Source organism: Pteropus medius, unplaced genomic scaffold (genome assembly GCF_902729225.1).
Source record: "Pteropus medius unplaced genomic scaffold, Ma_sr-lr_union100, whole genome shotgun sequence".
Lineage (NCBI taxonomy): Eukaryota > Metazoa > Chordata > Mammalia > Chiroptera > Pteropodidae > Pteropus > Pteropus medius.
Genome location: NW_024354875.1, coordinates 27,529,382 through 27,547,671, shown reverse-complemented (window position 1 = coordinate 27,547,671; position 18,290 = coordinate 27,529,382). Strand labels below are relative to the sequence as shown.

The following is an 18,290-nucleotide window of genomic DNA, read 5'->3' as shown; positions in this document are numbered from 1 at the left end:
TCTCTCTCTCTCTCTCTCTCTCTCTCCCTACCTACCTCCCTCCCTCCTTCTCTTCCTCCCTCCCTCTTATCTCTCCCTCAAGATTGGCACAATTTAGGACTGATAATATCTAGTGTTGGCAAAAATATGTGATAGCAGTCTTTTGCCAACATCACTGGAGAGACAGCTTTTTTGTTCGGTAATTTGGCATTACCAGTCAAAATTAGTAAATGCCCAACTCTTTTGATTAGTAATTCAAAGTTTAGGAACATATTCTGCAGAAATACATAGGTGCTTGGTGTAGCACTGTTTGTGATAGTGAAAATTTGAAAAAAATTTCAAATGACCTTCCATATGGAAATACTTACTTAATGAGTAAATGACACATCCACAATATGGATGCTCTGCATATGTAAAAATGAGTGTGAATCATCAGTATGTCCCAAATCAGAGAACATCAAAGTAACATTTTTTATTGTACACAGAAAAAGCCTTAAAGGAGACACAGTCAGCATTGACTGTGCTTATTAATTAAGAGGGGACTAAATCAAAGAGAGATATAGAGGAAACTTCACTTTTTGCTTAATATTATTTGAAAAGATCTTTACAATGCTTATTAATGTACTTCAAAGTTTTAAAAATCAGAAAGCTAAAATCGACTTAAATTTGTACTTTTCTCTGAGTTAGCTCGAATTCCATCTCTGAAAAAAGCACAAATAATTCACACTTCTTGCATTGTCACATTTTCCAGGGGCTCAAATTATGGATGAGTTTCAATACTGTAAGCTCCTTCTCTTACCCCCCACTTCTCGGGTAATAAAGGTAGGTACCTATCACAAAAAGTAATCTAGCTATACATTTTTATTCGAGGAAAATTTTCTGAACTCATTCGAATGTGCTTCTACATTTGTTTAAAAGGCTGCTAATTAAAAATACCCTTTAAGCCAAGATATAATTGCTAGAAAACAGTTCTAAATTTTTGTGGTGAAGAAACTTCTTAGGATGAATCTGACTCAAAGAAAACAATGCATTAGGTTTTGAGGTAATATTTTTAATACTGGCTACCAGCTTTGCAAAATACAGATTTGTGAAGTGGGAGATTGAAGCAGGGGGCTGAGTAAGTCAGACAAGCCTCAGGTCGAGTTCAGGTCTTTCACGTCACACTGTGATTTCAGGAAAGTCACTTAAACATCTTTGAGCCTCAGTTTCCTCATCCATAAACATGGGGTTAATTATCATATCTTACTACATGAATGTAAAACCCTATCACACTATTGGCATCCAATATACATTATTTTTATTTTGGTTCAGAATTATACAGTATTTAGCTAGTTACCCAAGGTAGACTATTTTTCAAATATTACATTTCACTTGAAATCGCCAATTATAGATTCCTGGATCTATTCATCTCTTTAAGATTAATAATGTTCATTCTTTTTTAAAAAAAAATGTCATTATGTTAAATTAAAGAAATATAGGTAAAAGAAAAGAAAATACCTTCTTCACCTAATTAGTCAATTTGAAAATATTTATTAAGTACCTATTTAATGTGCCAAGACCCATCCTAGACACTAGGCACACATAGTAGATATGATGGTTATGGTTGCCATCCTCATGAACTCTGGTAAAGAATTAGAAACCTAGTCTACGGTCATGCTACCATGCACAAGCCCAGTCCCATCTGATCTCGGAAGGTAAGCAGGGTTGGGCCTAGTTAGTACTTGGATGGGAGACCATCTAGGAAGACCAGGTGCTGTACGTATAAAAAAATAAAAAAATAAGGGATTGTAAGCTGACAAGGTCCTTGCAATCTGTGAGGTCAACCAAGGGTCGCCTTGCCTAAAAAAAATAAAATAAAATAAAAATTAAAAATTAAAAAAAAAATTAAAAACCTAGAAAGAAATGACAATAATCCAAGATACCTATCCACACGCCGCCAACCTACACTCTGAATCTTGCATTCCTTTAACTATTTATAATGACCGTATCATTATACGATATCAAAATATGTTAAAATTTCTCCAACAAGTTCCTTTCCATTATGAACTAGGTCCCATCCCATCTTGCTTGCTCAAGGACACTGAGCCAGTAATTCTTTCTTTCTTTCATGTCATTAATTTTTCACTATCTACTGGATCATTTTCATATAAATATGCTATTACCTCTCCCATTTAAAAAAAAACAACCATCTCCTGAACACTATTTCCAGTTACTGGCCCTTTCTTTGCTCTCCTTCATGGCAAAACTCCTCAACTAATGATCTGGCCATTACACACACACACACACACACACACACACACACACTAAATCTCAATTCATTCATTCTTAAACCTACTTAAATTGGGCTTTAATCCCATCAGCTCACAAAAACTGCTCTCATCAAGGCTGTCAGTGGACTCTATAATGTTAAATGCAATGGCGAAATCCTCAATCTGCCTTTTACTTGACACATCTGAAGCAATCTGACACAACCAATTACTTCTCATTGATGCATATTCTTCACTTGTGACCCATGGCACTACATCTTTTGGGTTTCTTACTACTCATGATTGGTCCTTCTCAGTCTCCTCTGCTGGTACTCCTCATATGATATCCCAACCTCTTAATTAAATTAGAGAAGGTCAGGTCTTAGTTCTTGGCTTTTTTAATTTACATTTACTTTCTCTGTGATCTCATGCTCTCTCATGGTTTTACATACCATCTATATTCTGAAGATTCTCAAACATGAATATTCTGTCCAGACTGTTTTCTTTAACACCATTCTATAATATCTCACTGCTTCTTCAATATCTCCACTTGAATGTGTAATGGGTATTTTAAACTTATGATGTCCTAATGTGAACTTCTGATTTTCCACTCAATCCTGCTATCTGTGGTCTTCACCATCTCTACTGATCATATTTTGATCCCAGTTGCTCCATTATTCTTGTCTCATCTCTTTTTGTAGCACTCACAACCTGTCAATAAATCCCTCTGGAACTACCTTCAAAACATATCCAAAAACAGACCACTTTATACATCTCCACTGCTATCACCCTGGTCCAGGCCTCCTATGAGGTCTCCCTTCTTCTGCCTTTTTTCTATTTTTACAGTCAATTTTTAACACAGTAGCCTGACAGAGCCTTTTAAATATCTAAGTCAGATCATGTCACCCTCTTCTCAAAACCTCTGAGGCTTGCTCCTCCATTTACTCAGAGTAATAAAGTCTTTCATTAACCAAAAGGGCCTATATAAACATCCCTCCATTTATCACCAACAACTCTTTCTTAGTTATTTTTCTTAATCATTCCAGACATTCGTGGCTTCATTGCTATGCTTTGATCATGAGAGCTCACTTCCCCCTGAGGGCCTCTATTCTGCTTGTCCCCTCTGTCTGGAACCACTATAGTCCCAGGTAACCCTAGGCTACTTTCTTAGCGTCTTTTAATATTTTCTTCCTCTCAGTAAAGCCTAAACCATCTACTTTATTTAATACCACAATCTGCCCCCTAGTCTATACTGCAGATCCTACTTCTCAGTTCTATTTTTTCATATCATTTTCTAAAATATTGTAAGATATTCTGTATATTTTAAATATGCAGACTAAATATGCTGCATGATATATATAATATACAAACATAACATACAATTACAATAATTGCTCACTGTTTATCTTCCTTCACTAGAAGGTGAGTTCCTGCAGCACAGGTAATTTTGGTCACTTTCATTTATCGATGTGCTAAAGGCACTAGAATAGTACCTTGGGTATAGAAGAAGCACAATCAAATATTTATTGAATGGATGATTTAAAACCACTAGTTTTATTGAGACTTCAAAATAAGCTAAATTTTACCATTTTAATCAGCTTCTACCTTCATCAGGAGAACATCAACACAATCCTGAATAGGAAAAAAATAATTGAGTTTAATAACTGAGAAGTCTCTGCCCCTTCCCAGATAAATCTGCTCTTTTTTTAATATTTAGAAAATAATATATTTGAACTTTTTAAGATGTAATTAAATGATACTGGAAATGTAGTAATAATCACATATCCACTTTCCAATTCCGATTAAAATATAACTTAGTTGTTTACAAGGTCTCATTCCAACTATTTCTATCTTTACTTGCAAAGTGTACTTTTAAGTGGCATACCTTTTGCTACAAGCATTGTCTTCTATTAATAAAAAAATGAGAATTAGATAAAAATTTCATTAATGAAAATAATAACAAATATAAGAATTCAAGAAGACCTTGAAGACAAGGTCAGCTATAGCTCTGTGGTTCAGGTAGATGTCTGGCATAGTTAAAAAAGATGGATGAGACAAACTGGTCTAGTAAAGGTAGGAGAAAATCTCAAAGTCTCAAATTAAATGTGAGTCAACTGATGTTCCAGCAATCCCAGGAAGTCAGATAACTGTCACCTCAGCCTATTCAGGAGAGGACACAGTCACACAATATATTTCAACTGTTAATAAGAACCGACTGTTCTAGTTCAGAGGAGTTTGAGAGTTCACTGCTGCTTACTAAAGCACAGATTCCTGGTAAATTCAGAAAAATATCATTCAGATTTACTCTTGGACACTCCATAAAAACTTGGCCCCAGAGGTCTGAAAGGTGTATGACTATTCCTAAATAATCATATCTATTCCAATGTAAAAATCTGTTACTAAGAAAGAATATTACAATCATTTGCAACTAGAATATGCAAAGTAAATGTCCATTGATTTAGCATTTCTTATCAAAAGTCTTAAAATTTATTTCTAGGTATCTATGCAGAGAGAACAATCATATACATATTTAATTTTAACTCTAAAGATCATTATGAATAGTGGGAAAATATAAATAACCTCACTGTTTAGAAGTAGGGGATTTATCATATAATTTGATGCCCCCATACAGTGTAGACTCATATTATTATGAAGTTATTTAATATTTGATGACATGAAAACAGTTCATAATATATCGACAACTGAAATAAGTAGCTAATGTTATGTTATGAATTGTTGGAGTCTTTCTGTAAAGTGTTATGTTTTTATATACATATATTCTTACATGCATACAAACATTGTATTTCACTATATCTCATATATATGTATATGTGTATATAATATATGTAATATATGTGTTATATTTGTATATATTCATTAATGCTACAGGATCAATACTCAACGGTAATAATGAGTTTTTAACAGCGAGTGCACAATGGAAGAGATGGACACAACTGCTCAGGTTATGACCCATATACTTAATATAGAAAGAGCTGTTGAGGGGTATGAGATCTATAGTGCCAACACAAGAATTCAGCAGACATTGCATCTAGATGTGTGGTCTCTATAAGCAATAGATGATCTAATTCATCTTTGTATTCTATGGTGTATGTCACCTGGGATGGATGCCCCACAGTGCTCTAGATGTGTGTGGGGAAGAACCTGAGCTATAAAATGGGCAGAATACTTTGATGGGAGGTTGTAAACACACTCAGACTTCATTTCTTTAAGATAGCTTTTTCCCTGATTCCTGTAGGCTTTGCCTACTATAATGGCATTATGACTCACTTGCTTTTTCCACTCTTATCCTTCTACCTTTGTATGCCTACTCCCTTAATCATTAAGCCTTAGGACATAAGGTTTTGGCCAGTGTCAAATCCTTTTTTTGTTGTTGTTTTTTTGGCTTTTGAATCTTCTATTACATTGCTACATTCCTCTTGCTACTTCTCCTACATTACTGGAGGAAGGGACAGGGTGATAGTACCAGTGTCTCACCAAGAAGTTGGAATCAGGATCCAGGCAGCCACATCTGCTCTCTGGCTTTGCACCGCTTTGGCATTGGGAACACATCTTTGAAGCCTGCTGTCTCTCTGAGCCACTTATTTTATTTAGTATCCTAGCAATATCTATCTCTAGTACTGTGTCAAGGGTACTTTTTCTGAAGAATATGTTATTCAGTATCCAATAGCTACATTCTCTATTTTAATTTTTTTTTTTTTTTTAGTTCGAGATCAAAGTTATAGAAAATGGCACAAAGAAATTCTGTATACCCTTCACCCAGGACCCAGGTTCCCTACTTGTTAATATTTTATCATTCTCTCCTCCTTTCTCTCTCTTTCCCTCCCCTTCTCATTATCTCACATATATAAATATATGAGATATAAGTTATATATAATTTCTAAAGCATTTAAGAGGAAGTTGCAAACATGATGGCCTATAAACAGGCACTATTCCACAAAATTACAGAATACCTATCAAAACCAGGACAGTTTCACAGCCTTCCTTTGCCTTTTATATTCTTGGAATTTCTGAAGGCCAGATACTTTGTATGATCTTCAATTTGGGTTTGTTTGGTGTTTCCCCATGATTAAAGTTGTGATTTTGCGGGCAGGAATATTACAAATGTGGTGCTGTGTTCTCAGTGCATCCTATCAGAAAGCACACGATTTCAATTTTGTCTTCTTAATGGTAATATTAACCTTTCTCATTTTGTTTCTTCACTGCAGAGCTAATTAATAAACATTTTGTAGTTATTAATTTTTTTAAAAAAAGAAAAAAAGCCTCCAGTCTACAAACATGAGGACAATAAGTTTCCATTATACTAAGGATGACATCTTGGTTTTGGGTGTGTTTCATCCCAGGCCCATCAAAGTGAAACAGCCCCATCTACCACAGGACCAGGCAGGATGGCGCCATGGCTGATTCCAGAACCAAACTCGATGATCAATTACCCCAGCCCTGTCCAATCAGTAGCACCCATGACCCCAACTCTCTTAGTTTCCATAACTAAGGATTTTTTCCCCATATAATCTTTCTCCTCAAGGCACCTGAGGAGCCAATTTTTTGAGAGCTATAGCTTGACTGTGTCTCCAGGACTTATGACTCTCTAAAATAAATCCTTACTTTCCTTGCTGCAAAACTTGTATGTATCTCATTGACTTCGATGCACACAGGCAGACAGACCCCTTTGTTCCTCTAAGACAATTATGTGGTAGGTAGACCTCTAATTCTGGTCATTCTAAAGTGGCTAAAGACAGAGGAGAGAGGGCTTAGAACAGTGAGTGTCCTATCAGACAGCCTTTGTAGTGTTCATGAGTACTAGAGCCCAAATACTAAAAGCTATGTGAAAAGCCATCAGGTAGAGAATGAGGAAAAATGGTTTTCTCTTTGTAAACACCTCTAGTCTCCAGTATGTGAGTTACACAGTAAGTAAAAGAACCTGACGGCCTTTCCTCATTGTCTAAAAAATCCAGATGGTAGAGAGGCTGTGATAATCTGGCAGGTAAGGAGAGAGAGGGAAGCCAGAAACTCTAGATATGGATTGAGCTAGAATTTTAACTCTGAACAGTAACTGACCCTTCAGATGGATATGCAAGGAAAAGAGGTTGATCAATTGATGGAATATAAAATGCTGATTCCAAATTCAAACAGTCAGGGCAATACAAGATGTTACAATATAATATTTTCTTTGGATAGTCATACTTTTCAGAGAAAAGTGTGCCATATAAAAATATATGATTTTTTAAAATATATGCAAAATGTTCCTGTGATGTTATTTCTAGATGCATAAATTACACACATTAACCAGAAACTATGTTAAAGATAAATACAGGACTACCAAACTATCAAACACAGAAAATGGACACTCCTTTCCAGGCAGGGCCAGGCAGCTGAGTTTTCCTCTAAATTACTTGAATCCAGAGTTCAGGCTTTAGAGATTTAAACTAAGTAGATAATTCAGAATGGGGCCAGAATACTATAGGGACGAGCCAACAGGAATTCCAGTGGAAAACAAAGAACTGGTGCAATAAAACTGGAAAGATCAATGAGGTGTCTTGTGGAATGAACAGAAGGAGAAGTCTGCACGTTTCCAGGGCTTGGTGAGCAGAGAATGGTGAGAAGCTGACTTCACAGTTAACATTCCAAGGAGAAAAGGAAGAGAATGCCTTGCCCAGCGGTAGAGCAAGGAATAAGAAAATAGGTATTAATTATGTTTCCCATAGAACTAAGAAAATTTTTAATGGAAAAGTAAAGACTTTCTAAGTATTGAGTAAATGACTTCCAAGTAGATGATGAAATAAGCGCTATAAGTGTCTGTCTCAGAGAGAATATCAACTTATCCAATATTGTTTACACTAGTGGAAATGTTAAACACTGGGCTACAGACTAAAATCAAAACACTACCAGTACCCTGAATTGAACAAAAAAGACAGGGAGTAATTTGCGAGGGCAAGCCACTGAAGCAAATAATATAAACAAGTTCAACAGCCTATTCAATGCGTTTTAGAGCAAAAAGAGAGGGAGAACTGGTTGCTGGCCAACACCTTGCCTCAGTGAGACAATGCACTGTGCTCTCCAGGAACAGTAATAGAATGGAGGTTTGGAAAAGAGAGTATTGTAATCTCATGTTGTTTTATGGGGGGATGGTCTACAGGTCAATTACTTCTGGCATTTCATCCTTTAGGTTTACTGGCATATTACCAACAATTCTGGAGTTCTTTTATTTTGAAGCATGAGGCTTCGCCTGTAGATTTATTCTGATTTCCAGTACCTCTAGTTTTAGGTGAAGAAAATTTCTCACAATTTGCATAATCTCTAACAGACAATTTTTTAAATGAAGAATCAGCCTCACATAAAAACAAAAAGATCTCAGGTACATATTAAATTAATTTTTAAAATTTATTTTACTTTTATACCAACCATTACTACTATAATTGCCTATTTTTTTCTTCCCATTAACCATATCAGTATCAGGCAAACACCTGGAGTGCAATATAAATCCACATAAATTCAAGCAAGAAGGTCATATAAAGAAAGCTGTCAAAAAATACTTTTGAAATCATTATCAAAATGCAGTTATTAAACATCTCGTTATACATTAGCTGTGTAGTCACGTTGTAAATTATACTATAGAATAAAGTTTTTGTCTTCTTGGAGTTCTCAGTGAAAAGACATCTAGAAGGAGCTATATAAAAATGTTTAAAATATAGCTTAAATGTTTAAAATATAGGAGAAAATAATCAAATAATCAAATATTGAACAAACAGGTGAGGCTTTTATATAATGTCAGGTGAAAGAAATGTCAGCTTACTTAGGAGTGAGGGGGAAAGTGGGTGTATACACAAAGAGGAAGAAAATCAATAGGTTAGCCATAAATTTCAGTGTCCTAGTTGAGCAGAGTGAAAGAAAAAGCAAATTCCTTCTCTATCAGGGAAGCATGTTGGACTTAACATGAAACCACGCAGTAAAAACAGTGCGTACTGATCTGTCCATTTTACTTAAAATACTTGGAGAAAAGGTTTCAAGTAATCAAAACATCCTATTGTATCATGATAAATGTAAATATACAATGGAGCTGAAGGCAAAGAGTTGCTTGAATTTTAAAGAAAAAAGACAAGACTCAAAGAAAATTGAAGTCTGTCAAAGCTGCTTAAATAGCATCTCACCTCAACCACCTACCCCATATTAGTTCATGTTTGCTGTAGTCCATCATTAAGAATATTTCTTCACCAAACTTGGAGAAAACCCTAAATATGTTTAGGATGATTTTAAAGTGAGAAGTGATAGAAATGTTATACATAGCAGTTTTTGCTATTTGAGAATCTGCTAAGGCAGGTACCTAGCAATGGAGACAGATACTAGATCCTTCACAAACGAGGAATGTGTCCCTAAAATAGTATTCATAAAAGTATTGTCACATTCCAGAAAATATGTCAAGACAATGCAAAGAGAAGCCATTTCATTATTCTCTAATTAAGAGGAGGGGTACACTACAACAAAGGCAAAGGAATAGAATATCTATTTCTATCCATGGAGATGATTATTTTTTTTAAAAAAGGGGATAAATGTCAAGGCAAGATACTAAAGAAAATGCCATTAAAAATGTCACTGATCTATTTCAAAAGTAATTCCACAAAATGGCTCTTTAAGGCTATATGTAAATAATGAAAGACTGGACCCTAAGAGTTACAGAGGAAGAAGTAGAACAGAAATGGGGGGCAGTGGGTAAGTGGCAGAGAACACAGAGATAACTTTTATTGATATGGGAAAGTAGAGGCAGCCAATATAATTTTCAGGGAAGAGAGAATCCTAGTAGGAGAATAAAGGTATCGCTGGAAACTGGAATACCAGGGCCTCAAAATGGTCTGCCCCACTTTCCTCCTACTGATTTTGGGGAAATAGCACAATCAGAGGCAGAATGGTATATAATGATAATAATAATAAAAGAAATTAAACAACGTACCCCGGGACTCCCAAAGAGGAAGAGCTTAATTAACTAGATTCCTCTCAGAGGTGTTTGTATTTATAGACATTCCTATAGTATGCATCAAGTGAAAGATTTCGCCCTTTAAAGAAATTGTAGCCACCACAGAACTAATGGGGATGCTGGTAGAGCAGTGGTCCTTGCTAATAATGCTAAAGATAAAGGTCGACTCCATTCTCTTTCTTTATCTCCAAACAGTCTAGTGTTGCTTTATTACTCCTTTTCAGAAGCCAAAAGGAAAAAAAAAAAAATCTGTAGTTTCCTCAAGGCAGAAGCTATTTCTTCTTCACTTAGGATTCTCAGTGGCTGTGCACATGGGAGATAAGTGTTTTCTGAACAAACCAAAAATAAGAATGGAAGGAAAACAAGCAGTTCTGGCTGTAAATGTAATTAAGGTGAGGGAAGGAAACTCAAGATCAATAAGAGAAGAAAATAGAAAGGGGAGGGAGGAGAAAAGGAAAAGCAGAAGAAAGAAGTGAGGAAACATTAAGAGGACACAGAAAAGGAAGTTCTAAGGAGCATCATGATTATTCCTTTGAGGTACCATAAATGAAATGTGTAAAAAACAAAAAACAAAAAAAACCCACACAAGCTCCTTAAGAGGCAGTGTTACATTCTGAATAATTGCTAATAATTCATAACGAATGAGTTTAAAGTCAGCAATAATATTTTTTCCTATTTACACTTATAATACTGGCAAGATATTAATTGATGATAATAAAACTTAGCTACTCACAATACAACATTGATGTGATAGAGCAAATAAATAACATTCATTATATAATAAGATCCAGGGATATTCTCATTTGGAAAATGTGAAGTGAGGTTTTTGGCATGAAGAGCCTTTGAGTCCTCTGTTGTTCAGTCTCTAAATATCTTTACCATGTGGCCAGCAAATGCCTAAAGCTCAGTATTCAGGTCAGGACCTGTAAACCCACTGGCGCTCAGTAAGCAGCTTCTCTCCCTCCTTGCTTTGTCTCTTTGCCACAAACACAAAAAAACAGCATGAAGTTGAACGGGTCAGTAACAGTCAAGTTTGTTATCCACCACCCTTCCCTCCTGACCTTTGAAGAAGGTGATTTATCTTCTGTCCTGAGCAACAGAGACAATAGTGCCATGTGAAAAATAGAGATCTGGGCTGCTGTGGATAGTTCTTTTGGAGAGTCCATTGAGGTAGAAAGAGGAAAGAGAAGGCAGAGTTTCCTGTTTGAGTGTTTGTTTTATAAATCCTGTTTTCAGTTTCCCTTTGGGGACTACCATACATCTGATACAATATGGAAACAATGGCTGTACTCAGCGTAACGACATATGGTCTTATAGCAGATCTTAACTAATATGTTAATTAATATTAAGGCATATTGTTTACTCACCATTTAATTGAAAACACAATTTAAAATCTTGTTCTCCTGTGACATAACATTTAATGTGTCCAATAACTAACACACATAAAAGAACTACATATAGTGAATCATGATTGAATGTAACTTTTAGAAGGATGAGCAGATTCTGCCAGAATCAGCATCTGTACCTTTGTCTCTGTGGCAGAGTCAGAGCTCAGATATTCTTATACATATTTTTGTTCACTGTATTGAACTGAAGGGCTTGACATTTTTTTAACATTAGACACCCAAGAAATTCTAAGCGTAATTTCATAAAGGTGACGTCAGTAAACACCTAGGAAAAATACACAAGTCTTAAAGACGGTTATTATCCCCCTTTGTCACCTGAAGGAACCAATACTTTAAATGATAAGTATGGTTTTCATGTGGTCATGGGATATTGGCATGCTCACTGACAGATGGAATCATGTGAAAACTATTCAACTGCAATTCATGGAGATGGCGCAAATCTTACTCAATGGACTCTTAGGGGAAAAGCAAAAAGTATGCTCAGATATACTTTGAAGAAAACTGTTTAAGCATGATTAATAATAAATAAACATGAATAACCAAAAGTTATTTTAAAACTTTGAAGCTGTCTGTCCTGAATTAACATTAAAACAACAACAAAACTACTACCATTTGACAAGTTACTAGAATGTATAACACTTTGTATTTAAATTGACAAATGCTCAGAAAGGTTGTTGACATATTTGATTAAGATTTAATTAAAATGAGTCAGGCGAAAAGATGGCAGCCGGGTTCAAAACTGGAATCTCTGGAGTATTACAGGACATTTTTGAAAAAGAACTGCCATCTTGATGGAAGAGAACTTGTTGAATTCAGAACCACAACTGTCAACATAAGTCTAACAAGTACTGCAGATGGTTCTACTTTGGTCAACCTAAGAAATACTACGGTAATTTGTGGAATTAAAGTGGATTTGCAGCACCAACACATGCCCTGATAAATTATACGTTGTGGTTCCTACCACCTCTGTGTTCATCGAGATTTTGGTCTGCACCTCCTAGAGAAGAGGCTCGAGTAGCTGGTCAGTTCATTGTTGATGTCAATGAAAATTCACAGGTAATTCAAACAAGAGGACTTACGCATTTCTTCAGGAAAGCCTGCTTGGGTTCTATACTGTGATCTTATTTGCCTCTGACTATGATGTAAATATTTTGGATGCTTGTACATTTGCTTTGTTAGGTGCTTTAAAAAAGTACAGTTGTCTGAAATTACTATAAATGAAGAAATTGATTTAGCAGAAGTTAATTTAAAGAAAAAAAAGTTATTTGAACCTTAGAACTCATCCAGTTGTAACTTCCTTTGAGGTGTTTGATGACACTCTGCTCAGAGTTGACCCTACTGGAGAGAAGGAACACCTAGCAACTGGAACTCTAACAGTGGTAATGGATGAGGAAGGCAAGCTACATTGTCTTCGCAAGACAACCAGATGGAAGAGGGCTTACTGGAGTTAAACTTCAGAACTGCATGAGTTGAGCAGTTTCAAGACACAAAGAAGTAAAAAAATTGATGGATGAAATAATTAAGAGTATGAATTCCAAATAAACAACCACTACATTTTAAACAGATTTGTAAAAACTGTTAAACTGTGCACAGACATTTTATACTAAATAAATATCAAACCACATTCATCAATGAAAATTTAATTAAAATAAATTTTGGAAGCATGTAATTGGCACACAAATGTGCATATACCCTGGAGTTTAAAACCAGATTGTCTTTTCCATCTCCAATGTTAACCTGAGAAAATCAGTTTAAAGTAAAACCAGGAATTTATGGATGAGTGAACCTCTGATTTAACATGCAAACTTTTGTGTGCCTTTTCCCAAGGAGTCATAGTTTCATGACAGTAAATTTCAAGTGTTATCAAATCTGGTGATGTCTAGAATGACTAAATATACCATTAAATCAACTGGGTAAATATATATCATTCTGTCAGCTTCTCATGTGGGTTTTATAACATCAGCCTCACCACACTTAATTCAATGCCCTTCATCTGGTGGTTCTCAGTATATGTTTGCTATTGATAATGATGACAATAGTCCAAGCCATGATCTCATTTTCCAGACTGTGATCCCCTCTTCATTTTCAAGTTCCTCTCTAGGTCAGTAAGGTTTTAATTCTCTCTCATCATGGCAATAAACCTGTCATTGTGATCAGGTCAGGCATAAAATTTTCCAAGGCTAGCACACAAATTCCTTCTCTCGCATGCAAGTTTGCCTCATTCTGATTCTATCCTTGACGACAAGAAGACCATCCTCTATATCATCGGTCCATTTGTAGACCAAATGGTCTACAAGGACAGGGCATCTAAATTTTGCCAAGTTTATTTTGCAATCCACTGTCTGGTTCATTAATAAGGCAGAGATGACAATTTTTTCTTCTCAACAGCAGGAGGAATACACTTTTTTTTAACCTTTCAAAATGGATTATTACAGAATTTTAAAATGTGTAAGAAGAAGAGATACGTAAAGCATTTAAAATAGACCTTGTCCCCAGCATAAAACTTTTCATGAAGCTCCAAACATGTTTCTCTTCTTATGTCTGTAAAAAATATGTTCCTAAATATTTAAGTGTTTTTTTCCCTAAGATAAGTTAGATTTTAACAATTTTATGTGTATCTCTAAAAATGCATTTTATTCATTTAAGTAAAGCAACAAAAAGTTACATAAAGCTTTTAAACATAATCCAATGAGTATTTATAATTTGAATCATATTATATAACCATTATTCTTACTGTATCAATAGCCAAACTATGCCCCAGGTAGAAATATAGGAAAATGTATGTTATCTAATAACTTTTTATAGAAAGTTTCTGAGTTTTGGGTGTCCATAGTTTAGTTTCTTAGTATGTGTCTTATATGTTTGCTCTCACACTTTAAATGTTACAGGAATACAGATTTAGAATACAAGCTCACCATAATCCCATCCTGTCAAGGATAGCCACCATTACCAGTTTGGTATACATTAGCAATATACTAGTGTACTATAAGTTGAATAATATGAGATAATTATTTAGAGAAATATAAAAATATTTTGCTACTTTTTTCATTTGTTTATTTGATGTCTTTCCATGTCAGTGTATATTAGACTATCTCGTTCTTTTATTAAAGAGCAATATGATATTCCGTTATATGGATTTACTATGATTTATTAAACTAATAACTACTGGCTAGTATTTAGAAGGTTTCTGAATTTTTACCCTTCATTGATTTATCCATGAACATCCTTTATGCAAGTATATGATTGTTTCTGTCAAATAACTTCAGAGAGGTAAAATTAATATTTTAACAAATATTGTCAAATATTACATGCAAAAGCATCATAAAGAATTTACATGCCTACCAATAGTATATAAGAAAATTTGTCTTACACACTTGTCAATGTTTTTAAAATCACTCAGTAACAATTTTGTAAACCTGGGTAACAAACACAGATTACTTCAGAGACAGATAACAAAATATGTGAAATAGCACAGAGTAAGAAAGTGGATATTGGAAATTCAGCAAATTTAGTTTAAAAAAAAAAAATGATGGCCAAATAAAATATATCTTCAGTTTTTAGGTAGGCAGTTTTTAGCCCTTTTCTAAATGGAATACATCTAGTTTTGATGCTTTAATTTTAAAGCACAGATGTTCCTTTACTAGAGAAAGCAGTACAATCTTTGATGAGATAACTTTACTACATACATCTTATTATTATCTTATTTTCTTTCTTTACATTTGTCTCAAATTTTACAGTTATAAGAAGAATCATTCTTGTGTAGATTTAGGATTCATTGTACGGTGTATTGTTTTTATGAGCACAAATCTTCCATAATAGGTATGTTGAAAACAATAAATATTGTCTTATATGTTGCCCATTTATAAACACAATTTTCTAATTCTTGTCAAGTTGGTGTAATGCCTTCAACTTTAAATATAAGATTATTTAAATACTATTATTCACATATCGGTATTAGAGGAAGAAGAAAAGGAAATACACTGCTTGTTCTGATTATAAGCAATATTCTGCTAAGATTTATACTGAACCTAGTTAAACTTCCTTGAGAAGAAAAAAGAAATTCCATTATTTTAGCTTGACAGAAACCAGAAGAGGAAAATTCTAGTTTCCTTTTGATAACAGTGGTTTTCGTGTGGTCTGTGAGAAAGGGTGAAGGCCATGGAGAAAATTGGCTCTACTCTCATTTCTTAGTCCCACTGCATCAATAAACCTCTGGAAGTTTCAACATAGAGCACACAATGTGAGCATGAGGCGGCTTGGCCTCTTTTAGCACTTGTTATGCCCTTTAACCTTATGAGACTATCAAGTAGAGATGACTAAGTAAGGGATTCCCATTGCTACAGGACGTTGAAAAACAGAGTTTAAAGCAGAATAGTTCCTCAGTCAGTCTGAGATGAGGGTGATGATGATTAAGAAGGAGAGTTTAGAAATGAGTCAGTTCTGTTATTCTAATTGTACTTTTGTATTTTTGACTATTATTTATGCCATATTTCTTTTGTTAAAAACCTAAAAAATAAAATACTTAGAGATAAAATAAAGCATAAAATTGCATCTAGTTTTTCAGCACTTTCGATTTATACCATATTTAACAAAAAGATAAATCTACCACCTCTGCTGGACATAAAAGGAATAGTTATATGATATTGACAACTGTAAATCAGACCTGTTAAAGACAATTCCTTAAGTGTTTGTGTGCAAAATACATCATATTATCCTGTTTTGAAAAATCATCTTGATGAATAATTTTAATATTAAAAGAATTCTTAAGTATTTTGAAATAGATTCCATCTGTTAGGTTCATATTTTCTTATTGTATAAGGCCATATGAGAAATATCTCTACCATTATAGGTAGTCATGAGTGAGGCAAAAATAACATTGTTTCAGGAAATGTATGTCTTAGAGTAGGACAAAATTTTCCAAGAGTAACACAATTTTTTAGATGCTTATTTTCGGCTTAATGTTAAAAACCTAAGAAACAACTAAATTAGAATCTACTCTGCTTAAAATTTTTCAAAAGGGCAGGAAAACATAGAGCTATAATATTTTATAAGGAAAAAAAAATCCAAGAGGGTTTTCTAATTTATCATGTTCATAAAGATTTTTTAAAAATTAATTAGAAGAGAACATTTTTTCTATCACCCAATGTTATATTTAGATATATACTTTCAACTTTACCCTGAGAACAATACCAAAACAGCTTGTAAATATTTTATTCATTCAATTGTATATCCATTTGTCCTAATACAAGTCATAAAAATAAGTTTTCTTTACATTTTCCCTACATCTTTGTCTAAAGTTATAGATAACTGGAACTATAATTTTACTAAAATTAAGAGAGTCATTTACTATAAGATAATTAAACCTATTTGAATGGAATTCTTTTCCTGGTTTGGACTTCTGGTCCTTCTATCAGATTATAGTATTGGAATTGATTGGCAGATATCTCAGTGCAAATATAAATACAGGGCCGCTCCCTGTAAAACAAATTTTTAAAGGACTTTAAAGTTCTGACTTGTAGAATTAGGGTCAATGAAATATACTCTACCCTTGAATTTTCATTTGCTTCGAAATGTATACTCCCTTCTATAAATCTTCATAGATTTTCTAGTCTATGAAAATGTTGCATTGTAGCCACATTTGGGAAATGAAAACCATGCATCTGTTCTTATTTCTCATAACTTAAAAAACAAAATTTACTCAAAATTGATTATATACCTATATGTAAAACATGAAATTATAAAACATTTAGAAGAAAAATAGGACAAATCTTTGTGACCTTGGGTTAGGCAAAGAACTTCTAGATATAACACCAAAACCAATATCCATAAAAGAAAAAATTTAATAAATATGACTTCATCAAAGTTAAAAATTCTCACTCTGTGAAAAGCAGTCAAGAATACAAAAACAAGACACAGAAAGGAAAAATAAAGTTTGCAAATTGCACATCTCCCAAATATTTTCATCCAGAATATTTATAAAGAACTTACGGAACTCAAGAATAGAAAACAACTCAATAAAAAATTAGACAAAACAAAATACACAAAGAACTCTTAAAACTCAACAGAAAGAAAAAAATTTGAAAAATTGGCCAAAGACCTGAACAGACACCTCATCAAAGATATACAGATGGAAAATAAGCATAAGAAAAAATGTCCCACATCATATGTCACTAGGAAAATGCAAATTAAAACAATGGGATACTACTACACACCTATTAGAATGGCCAGAATTCACAACGCTGTCATCATCGAATGCTGGAGAGAATGTGGAACAAGAGGAACTCCATTCATTGCTGGTGAGAGTGTAAAAAGGTACAGGCACTTTTTGGCTAAACATAATTCTTACCATTTGACTTAGCAATTGTACTCCTTGTTATTGAGTTGAAAACTTATGTCCATGCAAAAATCTGCTCATGAGTGTTTCTAAGAGCACTATTCATGATTGCCAAAACTTAGATGCAACCAAGATGTTCTTTAGTAGGTGAGTGGATAAATAAAATGTGGTAAATCCAGACAATGGAATGTTTTGACAGTAAAAAAGAAATGGGCTACTAAGCCAGAAAAAGACATGGACGAACCTTAAATGCATATTATGAAGTAAAAGAAGCCAATCTGAGGTTACATACTATGTGATACCAAGCATATGGTATTCTGGAAAAGGCAAAATCATGG

At 34.2% G+C, this 18,290-nt stretch overlaps 1 protein-coding gene and 2 pseudogenes across 3 annotated transcripts in view; 2 read left to right on the top strand and 1 right to left on the bottom strand.

The window, feature by feature from the left end:
- The window catches only part of CSRNP3 (cysteine and serine rich nuclear protein 3), a 162,921-nt gene that overhangs the window by 108,600 nt on the left and 36,031 nt on the right, over positions 1-18,290 (bottom strand). The window lies entirely within an intron of this gene.
- Positions 1,623-1,741, top strand: LOC120597397 (uncharacterized; annotated as a pseudogene).
- LOC120596851 (exosome complex component RRP43-like) lies at positions 12,339-13,253 on the top strand (annotated as a pseudogene).